The sequence below is a fragment of the Tamandua tetradactyla genome, chromosome 2 (assembly GCF_023851605.1).
Source record: "Tamandua tetradactyla isolate mTamTet1 chromosome 2, mTamTet1.pri, whole genome shotgun sequence".
In the NCBI taxonomy this organism is placed as follows: Eukaryota; Metazoa; Chordata; class Mammalia; order Pilosa; family Myrmecophagidae; genus Tamandua; species Tamandua tetradactyla.
The window spans coordinates 6423380-6442470 of NC_135328.1; the positions used below are offsets into that span (position 1 = coordinate 6423380).

General features: G+C 38.9%; 1 long non-coding RNA gene across 1 annotated transcript in view; it reads left to right on the forward strand.

The window, feature by feature from the left end:
- The window catches only part of LOC143658892 (uncharacterized), a 52608-nt gene extending 33731 nt beyond the window's left edge, over positions 1-18877 (forward strand). The window contains exons 2-5 of the long non-coding RNA XR_013163356.1: positions 15038-15285; positions 16369-16499; positions 18461-18616; positions 18797-18877. This is a non-coding gene — a long non-coding RNA (uncharacterized LOC143658892). The remainder of the gene's footprint in view (positions 1-15037; positions 15286-16368; positions 16500-18460; positions 18617-18796) is intronic.
- Positions 18878-19091: the final 214 nt, after the last annotated feature.

A 19091-nucleotide genomic window follows, 5' to 3' on the forward strand; every position in this document is an offset into this window, starting at 1 on the left:
ATGTTTAAGAATACGAAATAGTGATTAAATTTCATTTTAAATTAAAATGTCTCAATTTTTAAAGAATTTATATTAAACTCTTCAATTCACGTGATATAATAGGAAAACAGTGGGGTCAAGATATGAATTGGATCAAAATGGCAGGAGCAAGTCTAGGGAAACAAACCATCTTGCAGCAACAGGCTTTCTTATCCTTTGCCATGAAATTTGGAAGGCTTCTAGTCTTCTCTGAGAACCAGACATCCAGGACATCACTTTCGAGCCCTGCATCTAGCTCTGAAGACTTGGAAAGCACTTTGTTTCAGGGAAATCCTAGCCTCTTCATCAATTTCCTTTCCCTTTAACAATCTTTTCAACTCTCAAATGATTTTTTAGGGTCTAGTCTATATTCAAGTTACTGTGGAACATCCTCAACTCCTGAACTCCTGTCTATTCCTCAAATCAGTTTGAGGAAATCTAGAAATATTGGTATTACAGAAATGGTGAGATTGCTCATATATGTGCAGCTTACTAGTTGTGTGATTTAAAGCAATTATTAAAAATTCTGTGCCTCGATTTCTTCCTCTGTATTTCAGACATATTTACCACATACATTCACTGTAAAGATTAAATAGGACAATGTTTCTAAGACACTTGGTAAGCAAATAATATTCATTTGTCTCCCTTCCCATAAGACAAATTGTGAATCAAATCTGGTTCATTAATTTTTTCAAATAGACTCTGTTCATCTGCATTCCGAATGTCTTTCTATTCATATTCTAATGACAGTATTTTAATTCATGAATCCAATTGATGAAACCACAGTATCTTACTTGTATAATCTGAGTCAGGTGGGCTGTTTAAATTGTAAGGAATGGAGTCAATGGTGTTACTTCAATGGCATTTGTTGTAGGACATGTGTATCAAACAAAAAGGTAAGATTATCATGTCATGACAAGCACTACTAGTCTGCATGAGACTGGGTGTTAACAAAGGGAACTGTGAAGATCCAGCACACATCAAGAGCCTGGGCCATCTCATGGACCCCTATGTTGGGTGACTATTGACCTTTCCTATAATATATGACTTTAATAGCCACGTCATAACATCATAAACTTCAAGGATTGTTGTTCAGTCCATGATTAAGTTTCTATGTATACTGTGTGTTAGATGATGAGCTAGGTTGGAATCCAGAAGTAAGTTAAGTAGATTTTTACTTTAGACTGCTTTTAGTTTGTTTTGGTTTAATTCCTAAGCAGAAAATAGAATACAAGATAGACTGTGGGAGGTGGGAAATAAGATTTTCGCACCTCTTAGGAAAATTGTTTTCTGATGAGGGAAGGGTTGTGTGGAGGTGATGGCTCTTTCCTAAGTGGCAGGTTGCTATATACTGTTGAAGACTAGTTTAAACAACAGAGGGTCTAAGCAAACACATGGCGTTGATGAGTGAACCACCATGGTAACTGATTCTTTCTTTACTGTTCCATTAAATAGCAATTAAAGAGTTGAGCTTCTTAGTCATTGATGATTCCTCTAGAAGTAAATATTTTGCTTTATCCCAAACCAAGTGCATTATCTAGCTAAAATTTATGGACTGGGCATCCTCTAAGGTTCAAAACAAAACGACTTATGTCCCATATCTCTAAACTCCAACCACCATGTCCTCTTTAGTTCTGTGTTGCGTTTACAAGAAAGAAGACATTATTTGTAGGTTGTTAAAGCACTACTGATCACATTACAGTGAATTGTGGAGAAAGGTGCCCAATCAATGAATTTGGAGGTGCTGATTTTGCATATTATGGATGTAAATCACTACAGTTTTGATACTTACTGAGTGCTAACTCTACACGAGGCATCATGATACACTGTCAGAACAGCTCAAGACTGCCTGTAAAATCTAATGCAGTAGATTCAAATAAATGGATTATTTACTTTAGATATTATTACCAACTTGGTTAAAGAATTTCATCCACATATTAAATTTTCTTCTATGGGCCCATGATGTTGAACAGGCATAATGTTCATCACAATGTCACTTGCAACAGTAGAGTTGAGAGAATCTATAACTTGAAGTTGAAATTGAAAATTTGGTCCATGCCATCACTGTAATACCATACAGCATCCAAATTACATGTTGTAACATGAATAGGACCCAAAGACATAATGCTGAGTAAAAAAGTAGGAAACAGAATTAAATGAATTTCAAAATGCAATACCACTTTGTAAATTAAGCCCACATGCACAGAACTTTAGTTGCCACTTAAAGAAATGTGTTTATGTATGGGAGATGCATTGGAAGAATCTTTTTTTTTTATTAATTAAAAAAAATTAACTAACACAACATTTAGAAATCATTCCATTCTACATATACAATCAGTAATTCTTAATATCATCACATAGATGCCTATTCATCATTTCTTAGTACATTTGCATCAATTTAGAAAAAGAAATAGAAAGACAGCAGAAAAAGAAATAAAATGATAATAGAGAGAAAAAATTTTAAAAAATTAAAAAAAATAAAATATAAAAAAATAATAAAAAAACTATACCTCAGATGCAGCTTCATTCGGTGTTTTAACATAATTACATTACAATTAGGTAGTATTGTGTTGTCCATTTCTGAGTTTTTGTATCCAATCTTGTTGCACAGTCTGTATGCCTTCAGCTCCATTTACCCATTATCTTACCTTATTTCTATCTCCTGATGGTCTCTGTTACCAATGACATATTCCAAGTTTATTCTCTAATGTCGGTTCACATCATTGGGACCATACGGTATTTGCCCTTTAGTGTTTGGCTGGTCTCACTCAGCATAATGTTCTCTAGGTCCATCCATGTTATTACATGCTTCATAAGTTTATTCTGTCTTAAAGCTGCATAATATGCCATCGTATGTATATACCACAGTTTGTTTAGCCACTTGTCTGTTGATGGACATTTTGGCTGTTTCCATCTCTTTGCAATTGTAAATAATGCTGCTATAAACATTGGCGTGCAAATGTCCATTTGTGTCTTTGCCCTTAAGTCCTCTGAGTAGATACCTAGCAATGGTATTGCTGGGTCGTATGGCAATTCTATATTCAGCTTTTTGAGGAACCACCAAATTTCCTTCCACAGTGGTTGCACCATTTGACATTCCCACCAATAGTGGATAAGTGTGCCTCTTTCTCCACATCCTCTCCAGCACTTGTCATTTTCTGTTTTGTTGATAATGGGCATTCTGGTGGGTGTGAGATGATATCTCATTGTGGTTTTGATTTGCATTTCTCTAATGGCCAGGGACATTGAGCATCTCTTCATGTGCCTTTTGGCCATTTGTATTTCCTCTTCCGAGAGGTGTCTGTTCAAGTCTTTTTTCCATTTTGTAATTGGAAGAATCTTTTGCATGGTACCTATGATTGAGGTAATTGGATTGTAAGGGCAGAGTCTTAGGGGAAATGATGAAATAAAACAAAAGAGGAGTCCTGTACAGGTTGATGATATCCTCACAACATAAAATGGGGGTGTTATAGTTTCAATTCTGGACAACTAAGTCACTGGAAACTCCCTGAAAATCCATATTATACAGATGGTGTTGGGAAACTTCTGTTGGATTCTTGTATAGTTCATTCTCTCTCAATCAGCTCCTCAAGATCTCAGAAACTTTAAACACCTGTCTCTTCCATTTGTCTCTGGGTTTTGCTTCCTGGCCTACTGTGAACCTCCTTGTTTACCTTTGGTTTGGGTGGTTTCTCTTCCATTGCTCCTCATCTCACACATTGCTCCAGAGAACAGTCTGGCTAGGCATTGATTTTCAACCCTCTGTTCCCCTGTGAGACACTGCCTTCCTCATCTCCCCACTTTGGCAGCCTCAGATGTCAGCAAGTGAGCCATCTCCACACTGGCTATGTTCTTAGAAGTCATCCCACCCTCTCCTTTCCCAGAGTCCCAGGGTTGATCCTGACAGCCAGGGATAGCTGGACACTTCTTTTCAATTCTGATAAAGAAAGTTCTAGTGGGAATATATAATTACATTCAGCATTATGTATCATCTAGTATTGTCTATGAAATGTGTTATGAGATTCCCTTGTATACATGCTACTTTAATGGCATGAAAGAATGGGCAAGTATTTCCTGATTTAATTTAGTTGGACCTTCACTGAAGAAGTAGGATCCTGTTATTATCTGGCAACTATGAATAGGACACACCTGTCAGAAACCTTCGGTATGTCAGATATCAAAGTAGACTGGGCCTATCAGTTCTGAGAGACACAAGTCGACATAAAAGGGCTCACCAGAGGGATGTCATTTTAAAGAGATAAAAATCCATCATTCAAAGTATAAGGTTGCTATCAGAGTCTGGGACATCCTCAGAACCACAGGGATGGAAGAGATGCCAGGTCTGAGCAGATGGACTGGAGACACATTTATTAGAATGAATACATTTTAGGCCAAAAGTCATGATAAAGTCAGAAGGAATAAAACCATGAAGACTGAGAATTGCAGAAGGGCAGCTTGTCCAGACAAGGAGAAAGGTTTGATATCTAGAAGATGAAGCCACAAGTATCAAAGGCCTAGACAAATAATGTGAAGCAGCAGACTAGGGTCAGAATTAGTGACAGATCCCAGACTCCTGCACAGAAGATGGTCAGGGAAAAAGACCTGAAGTAAGGGGAAGAATTTGGCCAAATGACCAATCAAGGTTCACAGTCAACCTTAGATTATTGACTCATGGGCATAGCCACAGCTACAGAGACACAACCAGGGAAAAACCCTAATTCCTTTAACCAAGACTGGATTTGGGTTTAGGAAAATCAGAGAAGAACTCTGCCTTCTCCCTTCACAGTCATGTCCAATCAATTGGCAATCCCCATGGCTATTAAACCCCAGTGTCTCTAATCAAATCCTTCTTTCACGTCCACATTTGTCTCCCTTTTTTGGATTGCTTACCCTGGACATTCATCATTTTACATGTAATTTTTTAATAATTAATGATTCATAGTTTAAAAATTATATATCAGCATCATCTTGTTTACTCATGGAAAAGAAAAGACTACAAATGTCTAGCATTTCTCTGTTGGTCCCATTCAGAAGTCATACTGAATAAAAGAGAGAGCCTTTGGAAGCCACAAAACCTAAAACACTTTGCCCTTGTTCTTTTACTTGTTTCTAAAGGTTATTCATTGAACTGAATCCATAAGTGACATTTCAGTTCAACTATCAATGCATACATTTTAGGATGTGCTCTTTCCTAGAATTTGAGAAGGTTAAAGTATGTCATCAATCTGTACTTGTCTTCCAGAAAGTCAAGCGCAATTGATGTGATCAAATAAAAACAGCACAGTGATATCTCTAGCACTTACAGACACTTAAAGGGTTAGGGTTAGGGTTACATTGAATGAACATTGAATGAGAGGTTTTTCAAACGGAAAGAAAACTTGTAGTTTTTCAAATTTAGTCAAGTCAAGCTTAAAATAATTACATATGAATGTGATTTTTTTTGACTCACCATCACAGGTACATATATTTTAAATTATTTTGTACAGTGAGTGGGTGTCCTGGTTCATTCCTGCTCTTTCCCAGTGCTCTTCAGAATCAATTCGAAGAGTTTATGTGATGCTTCCTCAGGTCACTGGGTCTTTTACATGTGCTGTCTCTTCCCTTGAAGTACCCCTTTCCTCCCTTCATTCACTTACAAATTAGCTCCCCATTTCCTTCCAGGAGCAGTTCTAAAGCTGTCCTGACCCCTGAACCCTGGCAGGTCCCCCTGTTGTGCAATGCCTAAGCTCTGAGCCCTCCGTTTCAGTTTTCATACAATGTGAAGAGAGATTCCCTTTAGAGGTGGTGTGCTCTCTCTCCCACTTGGGCACAGGCTCCATTAGGGCAGTGATGTCTTGTTAATCATTATTGCATCCTTAGGACCTAGTTCAGTAACCACTGGCTGAAAGGATGAGTGTGCATGCTGTGCACTTCTGAGTGTGCCTGTATTTTCTGCCCAGCATGATCCACAGGAGACTAGAACACTGCAGGGATAAAAGGGGGCATACCCTTTGTGGGAAAGAACTCCAAGGGAACACAATATAGAGTGTCAGTGCCCATCCAAGATTTCTGTAGTAGATTGGACAGTCAAACCCTGGACTGTTTTGGCAGAGAATGGTTCTGAGATAATTTTAAGTAAAAAAAAAAAAACACAAACAAACTTATACTAGAGGAAGACAGGGCTGGAGGACTAAAGTGTCAAGCAGACAGTCAGGTGGGAAGAGGGGACAGATCCTAAAATTAGGCCAATACCTTTTTGAGAAGAGGTTAGATATTCCTAACAATGAAGAAAGAGGTAGACGGGTTAGAAGAAACGCCTCTGATCTCAGGGGCAGGGAATCCGCGAATGGGAAGGTAGAAGAGCAAGGCTGGGCAAGCGGACACTGTAGAAAGTACTTGATCGTTTTTTCTTCATGAAATTTGGAAACAGCCATGCTTATATCCAGTGTCAATCCTTTTCAGCACATCATGATTCCTTCTAGATATTATCCCCGTACTACCAATAATGTAAATACAATCACTCACCCTTGTTGGAGGTGCTTTAGGAAATCGAACAGTGGGATTGTAAAGAGATGCACCAGCCCTGCTTTGAGGAAGTAGCAGTCTTGGGTTTCCTGTTAGTGTCAAAGGGAAGAGACACTGGAAGGGAGAGCTGAGAGGGCAGCACAGGACAGGTGCAAAGCAGGTAGATAGAACAGCCAAGAGGAGACAAGCCTCCATTCTTCCAAAACCGTAAGAGGAATGTATCCTCTGACGAGGAAAGGCAGAGGATGGGTCCTTGGTAGTAGATGGAATATCATGGAACGGAGGGATGGAGATGAGAAGTCAAGGTTCTGTGGTATGACGCGATGACTTATTGGTAAGTAGAAACAGGCACTGGCAGGCTGAGGGTCGGTGGGGAGTCCTCTCTGCGCTCTGAGCAGCAGCAGACGCCCACGATCTGTCTTAGAGCCTGTGCTTCAGAATGGCACCCGGCATGTCTGTGTGGAATGTGAAAGCAGGTGGAGAATGCAGTGAAGATGAGACCAGCTAAAACAGAACAAAAGTCAATTGAAAAGAAAGGCTAATTTTTTTAAGAAAAAAATCTACTTTTATATTATAAAGAAATAAATTGAATGCATATCTAATTGAGAAAATGGAGTATTTATCAACTTAGTAGATATATTAGGGAGGGGGAGTGGTGACTCTGATGTATGAAGAGATTGCTAAGGGGCGTAAACAGCGGTCAAGACTCATGGGACAGCAGCAAGTAGATATCTCATCCAATGCAGCGTGGGATCGACCTGGAGGTGTGAAAATAATTTTTGTTGTGCTTAATGAATGTGTCTTTAGACTACTAGAGAAGGAAAAAAATTAAGGAAATATATACATATGGATAAGAATGTTTTTTCTTCACCAGACTTTCTTTGCAGTTGGAAGACAGAGAATCTATAAACGGGAACATTAATTTTATGATCTGACAGAACTTCCTCACCACAGCTCCGCCAGAATTAAATACTAGATGAGTAGTCATTGGATTTGGTGGTGTAAAGTACTGCACGTAATTTGTATTACATAAGATCCATAAATTGAGAAAACTACTCAATTTTGTCCTGAAAGTAGATTGTGTTACTGTTTCCCAGCCTCACTAAGAATGTAACAGTATTTAATATAATAGATTTCAACTCGTAGTCTCATTTGATTTAATTGTAGAGAAAACTGAGTAGTCACAAAATTCTAATTGCACTGACATGTTTTTAAGAGTTAGGACAGCAGAGCTTTTGGCTAGAGTGTTTTTTATTATTTGTATTTGCTCTTCATTTCATAGATATATTTTTACCCGGCAGATATGTGCTTATATAATCTCTAATTAGTGAAACTGAGAAAGTATTATGCCATGATACTGTTAGGCAACAAAAATAGTTGCATAAGGAAAATAGGGAGAGTTGATTAAAAGTGGCAGGAGGGCTTTCTGAGGGAGGAGGTGAGACAATTTTCCTTATAGAGATAGTTTCTGTCAACTGATTCAGCTAGAAATTGGCACAAGCAGACTTGAATCCAGGTCTGTCTACCATTACCTCCATGTTTTCAGCCGCTGCAAGGCACAGCCTCTTACAAAAGCAAAGAAATACAATATTTAGGCCTCTATTACTTCCTTTATTTTTTTCAGAAGGCATTTGTTCAGTACCTATAAAAACACAAAGAAAAGTGAGGTAGAATATCATATATACGAATAGATTAGGAAGCAGATTCCAGCTCACTTTTCTTTGGGTTTTTGGTGTGCAATGAAACTCACATTGTAGGTACTAAACAAATGCTTTCTGAATGAATAAAGGAAGTAATAGAGGCCTAAATATTGCATTAATTTGCTTTTGTATGTATATATATTCTTTGGGACAGGGAAGTAAAGTGAAGCTTAAACTCTACAAAACACTTTCTTTAAAGTGTTCTTTTTTCAACTTGTCAGCCAATAGTATCAGTGAAAAAGACATGGAAAGCTATTATTGAAAATGTCAGGAAGCTGATGCTTCTCCAACCATTAATATCTATTTCCAGTCTACATGTGTAACTTAGAAATGACTGTTCACTCCAAATTTTGTAAGATAATGACTTTTAAAATAATCCAATTTTCCCGTTAAGAACAGTATTCTAAAAATTGGTTCATATCTCAGTTGAACCCTCAAAAACTTAACCAATTCATAAAGAGCTAAAAAATAAAGGTTAAAAAATAAAGGGAGCTCACTAGTCAGTATAACCGTAGAGTCCAAGAATATGCCAATTTCAGGCATAATACATCAAGACTGCCGTTCCATTCTCAAGGGTTTTCTCAAAACAAACTTTCTCTTCATCTGTCTTCATGCTTGGCTAGCTCCCTCATAAACAACCATAGATGTTTTAGGCCAAATGCAGTAGGCCAGGCAAAATACATCTATAACCTACCAATTTCAAACAATACCCATTTAGCTTCAAATGCTAAATGTTCTTTACCCCCAGATTCCTCTCTTTCCCCTCTTTGCATTTTTGCCCCACTTTACCACTGTCTATTTTGCACATCTGTTATCAGGAAATACACCTTTTACTTGTTCAATTGTATACTGATTCTTAGATGAATCGAAGAGCAGGGTTGTGTAATGAGGATAACAGTCCTACTGGGTTTTGCCTTTACGCTCTTATGACTATCTTCATTCCTTCACACTATTCCAAGCTACTCTCCTGTGTTTTCCTCTCGGCCTGCAGAATGCCTTTTAGTAATTCTTGTAGGGCCAGTCTTTTGTTTATGAACTCTCTCAGTTTCTATCTGTGAATATTTTAAACACTCGCTCATTTTTGAAGGACAATTTTGCCAGATAAAAAAATTTTGCCTGGCATTTTTTCTCTTTCAGTATCTTATATCGTATCACTGCCCTCTCATCTCCATGGTTTCTGATAAGAAATTAGCACTTAGTCTTAGTGAGAATCCCTTGTATGTGGTGAATCACTTTTCTCTTACTGCTTTCAGAATTCTCTCATTATCTTTGGCATTTGAAATTCTGATTAGTATGTGTCTCAGAGTAGTTCTATTAGAATTTATTCTGCTTTTAGTATATTGCCCTTCCTGGATAGGTGTATATATATCTTCCATAAAAGTTGAAAAAATTTTCAGTTGTTATGTCCTCAGGTGTTCTTTCTGCTCCTTTTCCCTTCTCTTCTCCTTCTGGGACGTGCATGATGCATTTGTCTGAGCTCTTCATGCTGTCACTCACATCCTTGAGACACTGCTTATTTTTTCTATTCTTTTCTCTATCTGTTCTTCTGACTGTATGAATTTGATTGTCCTGTCTTCCAGTTCACAAATTCTTTCTTCTATCTGTCCAAATCTGCTGTTGTCTGTAGTGTTTTTTCCCATATACCCCTCTAAAATTAACTCCTTGTATTAGTGTCATACATTTGTTCTAATTCATGAAATAGCTTTTTTATATTTGTACAATTAATCACAGACATCGTCCACTGTAAGATTCACTGTCTTATACATTCCCATGTTTTAACCCCCAACTTTTGTTCTGGTGGCATACATGATGCTAAACTTTCCCTTTCCACTGCATTCACTTACTATTCAGTACAATTAATCATTCTTACAATAATGTGCTTCTAGTGTATTTTTAATCCTGCTATTGAGTCTTTCATCCCCACAATTTTATGTTTCTTTTTATACTTTCAAATTCTTCGTTATGCTTACACATGGTCTTCTTAATATCATTAATTTATTTAGGCATATTTTCCTTCATCTCCTTGAATTGATTTAGGAGATTTGTTTGAACATCTTTGATTAGTTTTTCTAAATTCCGAGTTTTTTTTGAAGTTTTAGTTTGTTCCCTTGACTGAGCCGTATTTTTCCTATCTTTCAGCTCCAGGATAGAGCTTCCTTTCCTCTGTTTCTTCTCTGAGCATTTTGAACTGTTCAGTTTGGTTTTGTGAAGACTTTTCTCCCCAGTATCTATGATTTGTATAATTTAACTCCCCCACTTAGTGCCCCATTTTCTTTACAGTTTTAGTTCTTGGGACCTCTCCTACCGTACAGCAGTTCAGTTTAACCACCTCTCACCTCTACCACCACTTTGTTTATTTATTTTTTCTGTGAGGCTTTTCTCCCTCCAGTTTCTTCTCCATTAGGGAGTTCTGCCCAGGAGAGCCATATGGCATCAACTCAGAAAGGTGGGTCACTTCAGAAAGGTCCACTTTGCTTTTATGTGGTCCAGACCACTGACACTGTGTTGCATGATGACACAATGGCTTTTCCCACCATGTTAATTCCCCCACCCCCACCCCACGCAGCCCTCCTCGGTGGCAGTGTTCTGCCCTGGGTTTCTGTGGACCAGACCATGCGCCTGGATATGCTTGGCGCACTGACGTGCTGCTGTTAGCTGCTCTGCAGTCTCTGCCCACAGCGGGAGCGAGCGGGCCCTGTTGCCGCTGGGACTCCCAGCTGCAGGGACTGAGTGGGGCGGAGGTATCAGAGGGTACCGGCAGGTCCAGGACAGAGTTTTTGTACCTGATATTTTTCTGTTTCTTCAGTTCAGCACTTGTGGAGTCCTTCTCCGGTCTCCACCATTCTCCAGAGCTCTAAGCAAGTGAGATTTGTCCTTTCATTAGCTAAGTCTCTGGGGAGTCTTTTTCAGGGGATGTTTTACACCACCATGCAGATGGTGTCACCTGCAGTGGGTTTTTTTGCCTCTCTGCTCTTGTGATGGTGGAGTTACACAGAGAAGATAGGATTTAACAAATGAATATGACTGCTGAATCATTAAATTGAAATCTCTTTCAGTCTCCAGTATCTTAGAGCAGCTAGAAGTAAAAACCTAAAACTGTGGAATTGTAACCCATGTCAAACTCTGAAATATGTTCTACTATTAATTGTGGTACTGTGCTTTGAAATGTATTGCATTTTTGTATATGTTATTTTTCACAAAAAAGAGAGGGGAAAATAAATCGATTGTGATAATAAAAAAAAATATTTTAGTCTTCTATATTCTGGAGCAGCTGGAAGGAAGAATCTGAGAGGATTCTATGGTAGCCCATGACAAACTCTGGGAACTGTCCTGTAACTACTTGTTGAAGAGTGCTTTGGAAACTATTGCTTTTTTTATTTCTTTGCTTTGTATATATGTTATACTATACAATTAAAAAGTTGAAAAAGAAAACAAAAGCATAGATTGAGCCATCAACACCAGAATGCAACAGAATCTGGGAGAAAACATGGCCTGCCAGTAACTTATATTAGACTTCTAGCCTCCAGATTATGAGCCAATAAATTCCTATGCTTTAAACTAAAAAGAAAAAGAGCACATCATCAATCCCACTACCCTTGTCTTGACTAAGAGTCAAAATGAGACATCAGGTATTCCCAGAGATGCCATCGCAGTAAGTGGAGCTGCTGTTTCTCTGCAGAATACAGGGCATTTCCCCATGCTTGGTCAGCACCCTCCAACTCGGGCCATAGGGCTGCGAGGGTGGGCGGGGGGCACTGTGGGAGCCCCTCCCAGGGGTTGAGTCTGCCCAGTAGCTGCACCTCTCCCTGGGCCTCAGCACGTGGCCTGAGTATGCCTCTGGGTATCAGTCTCTGCCCGTAACTGAACCACGTTAGCATTAACATTTTACAGCCAATTCCACTTGTTCATAGAGGCATTTCTCAGTCAGGTAGGAAATAAAGAGTAGTCTCATTACCCTAATTTGGGAAAGGAGTTGGTTTGTTTTTAATTATTTAGAAACGTATCTTTACAATATCTATTGATGGTTGGCCGAAGAATGACAGTACCACCCCAGGAGCTGGTTTCCCATCTGTGATCTATAGCTGATAGGAAAACACAGTCCGCTCCCTTTGCATGCTCCTAAACCAGGCACAACTAGAACGACAAATTTTCTACTATTCTATTCTTGTATTCTGCCCTGAATCCCCATCATTTCCTATTTTATTTTCCGTTTAAGATCCACCTATAACTAGAATGCAATTATGTAATAAAACTATTTCAAAACAGGCTTTCTCTCAAAAAAGAAACAATTTACTATTTCAAAATACTTTTTAAAAAAGGAAAATGTATGTTACATGTTTTAAAAATGCAAACCCAAACCAGAATCCTTATAAATTCACTCTAAGCTAATTCAGAATGAAAGATGAAAAGCTAAATGTAAATTTCACAAATAGCTGGAGAATATGTTACAAAATTTCCAGGAATTGTTTTTGAAGCAAAAAATTTATTCTGATGCTAATACCATTTGATCATAAGCTTTGTGCCAGAATCAGGACCTTGGAAAAGGGGAGCTTATTCTATGGCCCCCTTTGGGACCTTCCAGAGGGGTTTGGGTAAGTGGGAAGCCAAGGTGTAAAATGCAATGCCTGCCTAATATACTGTTTAATGTACAAAGGATGAGCAAGCTTAATGATGTAGTAGATGTATTGAATTTTGTCAAAATATTTATTGCTGACCTAAGTTTTAGGCTGTTCTAAAGAAGCTCTCCATCTACTGTGGGATTTTAGCTCCCATCCTGGATGATTTGACTATTTCTTCAACCATAATAAGACGATGAGAGCATAACTAAATGATACCAGAAGAATCTTCCTACTCTTTGATCTGATTTTTAAAATAATCAGTTAGGGGATAAATGGATTTACCCTAAGGGTTAACTCAGTGCTCATAATGAGATGGTGAAACAATGTCATGAAAGGTTTTCATCCTCAAGTCATGGCTTGTCTCTAGGAAGAACACTCCATAGTGTGTGATTATTTCAGCTGACCTGTATGAAATCACCCCCTTGGTTTTGGAGAAGTCCCCAGTCTGTATAACTTGGTGAGTAATCAGACCCAATCATCTCTACAGAAGCTGAAGTGACCCCCTTTGTGCCCAGCCAATATGTAGTCTGGACTCCACCAGCCAGGTTCCCAAGTCCAGGGCTGTGGCTGCAATGAGTGAGGCAAGAGGACAAGATGGTTAGATTCCATCGCGGTGGGGGTAGCTGTGGTTTGCAGAGCCCACAGTGGTGGCTGTTGATGGGACCGTGGTGCATGTTCACTGGTGTCCAGTTTCTTGGGATGCTGTCCATAGGAGGCGGTCTAGTGGCCCCTCAATGGCACTGTTTCTTACTGTGGAGAAAGTACAGAGGTCCATGACCGGGGCAGGAGGGTGGCTCCTGATTGCACTTGGCACTCTGAGAGCCTTGCCCTCCCTGTGACTACAGTTCTGGATTTTGCTTTATTAGAAGGTTTTAGCACTCCAGGGAGGGATGATTTACTTCATTAGGCATGCCTAAAGTTTCCCCCTGAATTGGAAACCCAGACTGCCATAGACTCTTCAGGGCCTCTTACCCCAGAAGGTAAACAAGCCAGCAGAGAATTTCAGTATGGAAGGAAGTTGTTGATCATCACAATCAAAGGAAATTTGGGTTATGGCACAACCTAAACCTTTGGTGAAGCTCCAAAGCTGCCATGTCCAGGGACAGAAATTAATGACATTGCACTGTCATTCAGGCCGATCTGCGGGCTCACATCCTTCAGGCACGGGGCTTGGATCATTTACCAGATTGAAATGCCAAAACTAAAGAGAAGGCTGAAGGTGAAGGGGCCTAGAGTGGGTCATAGAGAATGACATTCGTAAAGGACAGTAACCACCCTGTGACCTCTCACAGAAATAAGGACTTCCTTATCCAGGCTTTCCTAGTTGTTGCATCATCTATTTTTTGACACATCAAAAGGTCTCATTTTGCACAGTAGTGTAGCACCATAAAAATGACAGGGTACGCTGAAAGTATACAAAATGATGGAAAAAATTACAATCTTCCCATGACCTTTAAAAATGTTTATCCAAACACTGAAAGCTCTCTTAATGTTAGTTGTAAATGTCGATGAAAATGAAGAAATGGTAAAACTAATATTTATTTAGTGCACTGTAATTCAACCCATTAGAAACATTGAGGTTTAAAGCATTCTATTTCTTTGTAAAATTCTTATTAATAGTGGGGTTAACAGTGCCGGTTTTATTTTTTTCTTTGTATAACTTACAACCTATAGAGTGAACATCTTTTCTGTGCCTTGGAGAATTATCATATTCTATTTGAAGATTGGCTCAGCTTCCCACTTTTACGCTTTGTGATTTCAATGTCATGAAATCTCTTTGAGAGCTTCCTTAATGTGGATTTATTTCCTTATGTACAGCAAAGGGCAAAGGGTTTAAATGGCTAGACCATTACCAAGTCACACCCAGGGGCCAATAAACAGTCTAGTTCTGAGAGATGACAGGAGTTTTAGAGGTTTGGGGGCTTCCTCTCTTATTAATCATCTCACACATTTAGGGGATGCCTGCACTCCCGAGTGCCAAACAGTTAATCAAGGTTCCTTCCCTTTGCATTCCATTCACATTTTTATTGAAATTTCTGTAACTATAAGAAGTTGTATATTTGAGATTAGGAACTATGAATTTCTTCATTTATTTGCATGTACATAGTCTCGCGTATGTTTTTATTTCACAAACAAAAATGTTAACTATTTCTTCCTCTTTTTCTATTTTTCTCCTTTTACTCTTTCCATCCAAAGGAACTGGCTTCTGGTTGTACATGTGTCATATAAATAACAGTGACCTTGAAGAGAGAGTGGAGGTCTCTTTTTGGGGACTGCGTGACCAGTTACCTCTGACAGGCACAGCACAAGGGACTGGAAGCAACATCAGGGAGAAGCGAGTGTCAGGGTGCGCTCCTTTACTGAAAATCACATGCGATTTTAAATCTGTTGCATCAAGTAGAGGAAAAGGATCTGCCACCTTATTTTAAAAATGTTTTCCAAGAGTAAGTATGGTGCAAACTGCATTTTAAAATACACTGCAGAGGGCGGGCTACGGTGGCTCAGCAGGTAAGAATTCTTGCCTGCCAAGCCCGAGGACCCGGGTTCGATTCCCGGTGCCTGCCCATGTTAAAAAAAAAAAAAATACACTGCAGATGTATAGCTCAAGAAATAAAAATAAAAGTAAAATAATTTCAGAATGTATTGGAAACATTTTTTTTAATTCTTCCTATTGTTCTTTTAAATATTATGGGCATCTAAGATATAAATAAGCCATTATTATTTTGTTTTACTTTTATTTTGTATTATTGTATGGTAGTTTGGCATTGTCTCTTCATTGTTCTACATAAATGAGATGAATTCATTCCTTCACTCCTGAATTAATCTGGAAATATTAAAAGAAACTGGGCATTTAAATGCACCGTAAATGAACTCTGTGGATGTGTGCTGAGGACACAACCCTGTTCCTGTGGTCCCCACAGCCCTTTGTTGTGTGGACATGTGTAGGAAATCACAGGCTGTAGAAAGCACTGGGTTTCATTGGACACTTAATCATTTCACATTATCTCGCATCAGTGATACAATTTCTGTTTCTAATTATATGCCAGTACCCTGTAGGGGAAGAATCATTGTTTCATGGTTAAGTTTATGAGTATTATAAAGCTACTTAATTTACCACATTTAATTAGTGGAGAAATTGTTAAGAATGTGGTGGCCGATTCTCTGTAAAAGAGGTGCTGGGGGGCGGTGCGATGGTGGCTCAGTGGCAGGATTCCCGCCTGCCATGCCGAAGACCGGGTTCGATTCCTGGTTCTGTCTGTGCAAAAAAAAAGAAAGGAAAAGAAAAAGGAGGTGCTGGAAAAAAGAATAATGTTGTAAACACTGCAAAATATTGACAACTTGACTTGCATCCACCCAAAGAGATCATAAATGATGGAGAAATCATGTAATTTGCCATTTTCTAGTTAAATTGTTCTGAGGGAAACTGTATTTAAGCATCTTCTTCTTCGCCTTTGATGACTTCTGAAGTGCCCAGGGAAAAGTACCTCACAAACGATATATTTATTTTTCCCAACCGATAAAATTAGGCTGGTATCACCAATTCCAATACTGTTTTTACACCGCATCCACCAGCCCCACTGCATTGGGAGATTCCTCTGAAGACCAGCCATTCCCCACTCTGCTCCTGAGCAGAACTGTGTCTGGGGCAGGCAATGTGGTGAGTGTTTACTGAATGAATGAACATGTGAAATGCACTTTCTCCCAGGTTGCATTTCTAATCAGCCAAATTGAAAGTGATTCCTCCCCCAGCCCTGCATTCCCCTAGTTCTTAGCTGGACGCTGATCAAAGGTACTTAAAGCTGTGGGTTTTTAGGCCTTTTCCCTCGTACCTTTTGGTTCCATCTTTGCTTTCTCCTTGCGTCTTCTGCATCCATCGCCAGTTAACGGTCACTGTACAAAATCTTACAAGAAATTAAAGATACAGAACCTGCCAGAAAAAAAAATCAGATAATTACAGTTCTGATGATTCAGATATGAAGCACAGATCCCAAGGGACTTAGGGCTTCCCAGGATGTAGAGAGCACCCAGGCTGATTTAGTCATGACAGGTACCTAAGATGGGCCTTGAAGGAAGCACTGTGTCAGGCATTGGTAGGAGAGACTAGGAAGCAGGGACAGTACGAACAAAAGCAGAGATGGTAGAAGCGCAGGAAACAGTGAGGTGATAGAAGAGACTGGGGTAGACTATTCCAGCAAGGAAGAATTAAAAAGTGGTGATAATGGAAAGCAGAAAGAGATGTCCAAGTTGTAAAACCACAAAGACCAAGGCTCTCACATTTGGCTCATCAATTTCTCATGAGAGAATGTGAAAGAGTACTTTGGAAAACCACACCGGCATCTCAGTTCTAGCACTTCCTGGTATTGTCACTCTGTTTATTCACTTAGTAGGTTAGCAGGTTGAACTTGTGTGATACGACCTTAGAAATGTCAGCCGAGCCCCATTTACATCATATTCTTCTACAGAGAGCTTCCTTCTGCTTAGCATTTTCTCACACGAGCTATTTTCATATTTTTATTAAAGTAGATCTTTCGAGTGGATAATCACCAGTTGTATAACAATTTCTTTTTTTAAAAAAAGAGGGTGGACTGCTATTGGCTGGCCTTCTGCCCCATTATGACAGGAGAATGGAGGAGACTTCCCAGAATAAATTATTTCTATTATTACAAACTTCGTCCCCAAACTGAATAAAGCTAACATGAATTAAGATATTTGTTTTGACTACTGAAAACATTAGTCCTCTTGATTAGTGAAAATAATACGTTTTTATAAGTGCTGTTATCACATTTATACATCTCCGATGTGGTTTCTCTCTCCTGCAAACACATGCATGTCATGACCTAAAGCTATTGTTTTAATGACGTGTAGGATTGCCTTACGTGATCATTTGGTCTTGTAGTTGGTGTTACATTTTTACCAGGATGAATAAAATGAAGTTACTCTCCTCCACCACCTTCTTTCCTAGAACAGATTTATTTTGCAGCTGTAGCCACCTGCTTTTAGCTCCATTTCATTAAGTTCCTTCCCCCCAGGAGTACACAGTTCTCTCCTAAGAGGCCTACTTCTTTTATTTGTACAACAAGAACACATTAAAAACTCATTCTTCAGCCTTATATATTACCTGGATACTCTATCCTATTTCTGTTTAATTAGAGAAGTTGCAGGTTTACAGGAAAATCAAATCACTGCCCTGTTATTCACAGTTTGCATTAGTGTGGTACATTTGTTACAATTTGTGAAAGAACATTTTTATGTACTCTTAACTACGGTCCACTGTTCACTCTTTGTGTTGTATAGTCTTCTGAGGTTTTTTTTCTTTAATTTTGATTCTAGTAACATCTATACAACCTTAAATTTTCCCTTTCGACCACATTCAAATATATAAATCAATGTTTTGTTTTGTTTTTAATCACATTTGTATTTGCTGCCTGGGTCCATGCTAGTGTTGTTTATTATCCCTGTGTCTGCAGTGCCAAACATGCTGAAAGAAACGATGACTGCCACGACATCAAAACCTCACCACACCGACCTCAGTGAGCAACCAAGCCTGGTCTCCACTAATCGACAATATTTAGGATATCTTTATTGTATTTAATGTGCATATGAATACTTATATTACAGAAATCACAGGGCATGTGAGTACTGCCTAGCAATCAAGATGTGATGATGCCTGATAGAACCGTTTGAACAGACAAACATATCCGAACCCTGAAACTTGTCATGTACCAAGGAGTTCAGTTCAGGGATTGTAGACTTCTCCTACTCCTGCCAATCATTGTAAGTTATTTTCCAAGTGGATTATTTTTAATTTTCTATTCTGTATTAATCGCATATCTTACCTGACTGTTTTCATAGCAGTTAATGTAAAGCGTATATGAAATCTCTACCCTTTTATTAAGCAGAAATGTGTAATTGCTTCTGAATTAGTCAAGAAGCATCTTGTCTACTCTGTTTCAGGGAGCAGCGTTATCTCCAGCTGCCTTCTCTCATCACATGTGGAAGCTACACAGCTCAGCTCAGCGTTGCTCTTGCAGGTGCTTTTCCAATCATGGTTGACATAAGATGTATGCCAAGAGAAAAAAGCAAATAAAGAATACTTTTCTGAGACATGTATGCAACTCTGTCATGTGTTTTTGTTGGTTTGTTTGCTTCTTTGTTAGTTTTAATAGTCTAAAAACCACTTACTTAATAAGACCAGACGCTCACAGGAAGCAATTGGATTAAAAAAATTACTCAGAAATCAAGCCTCGCA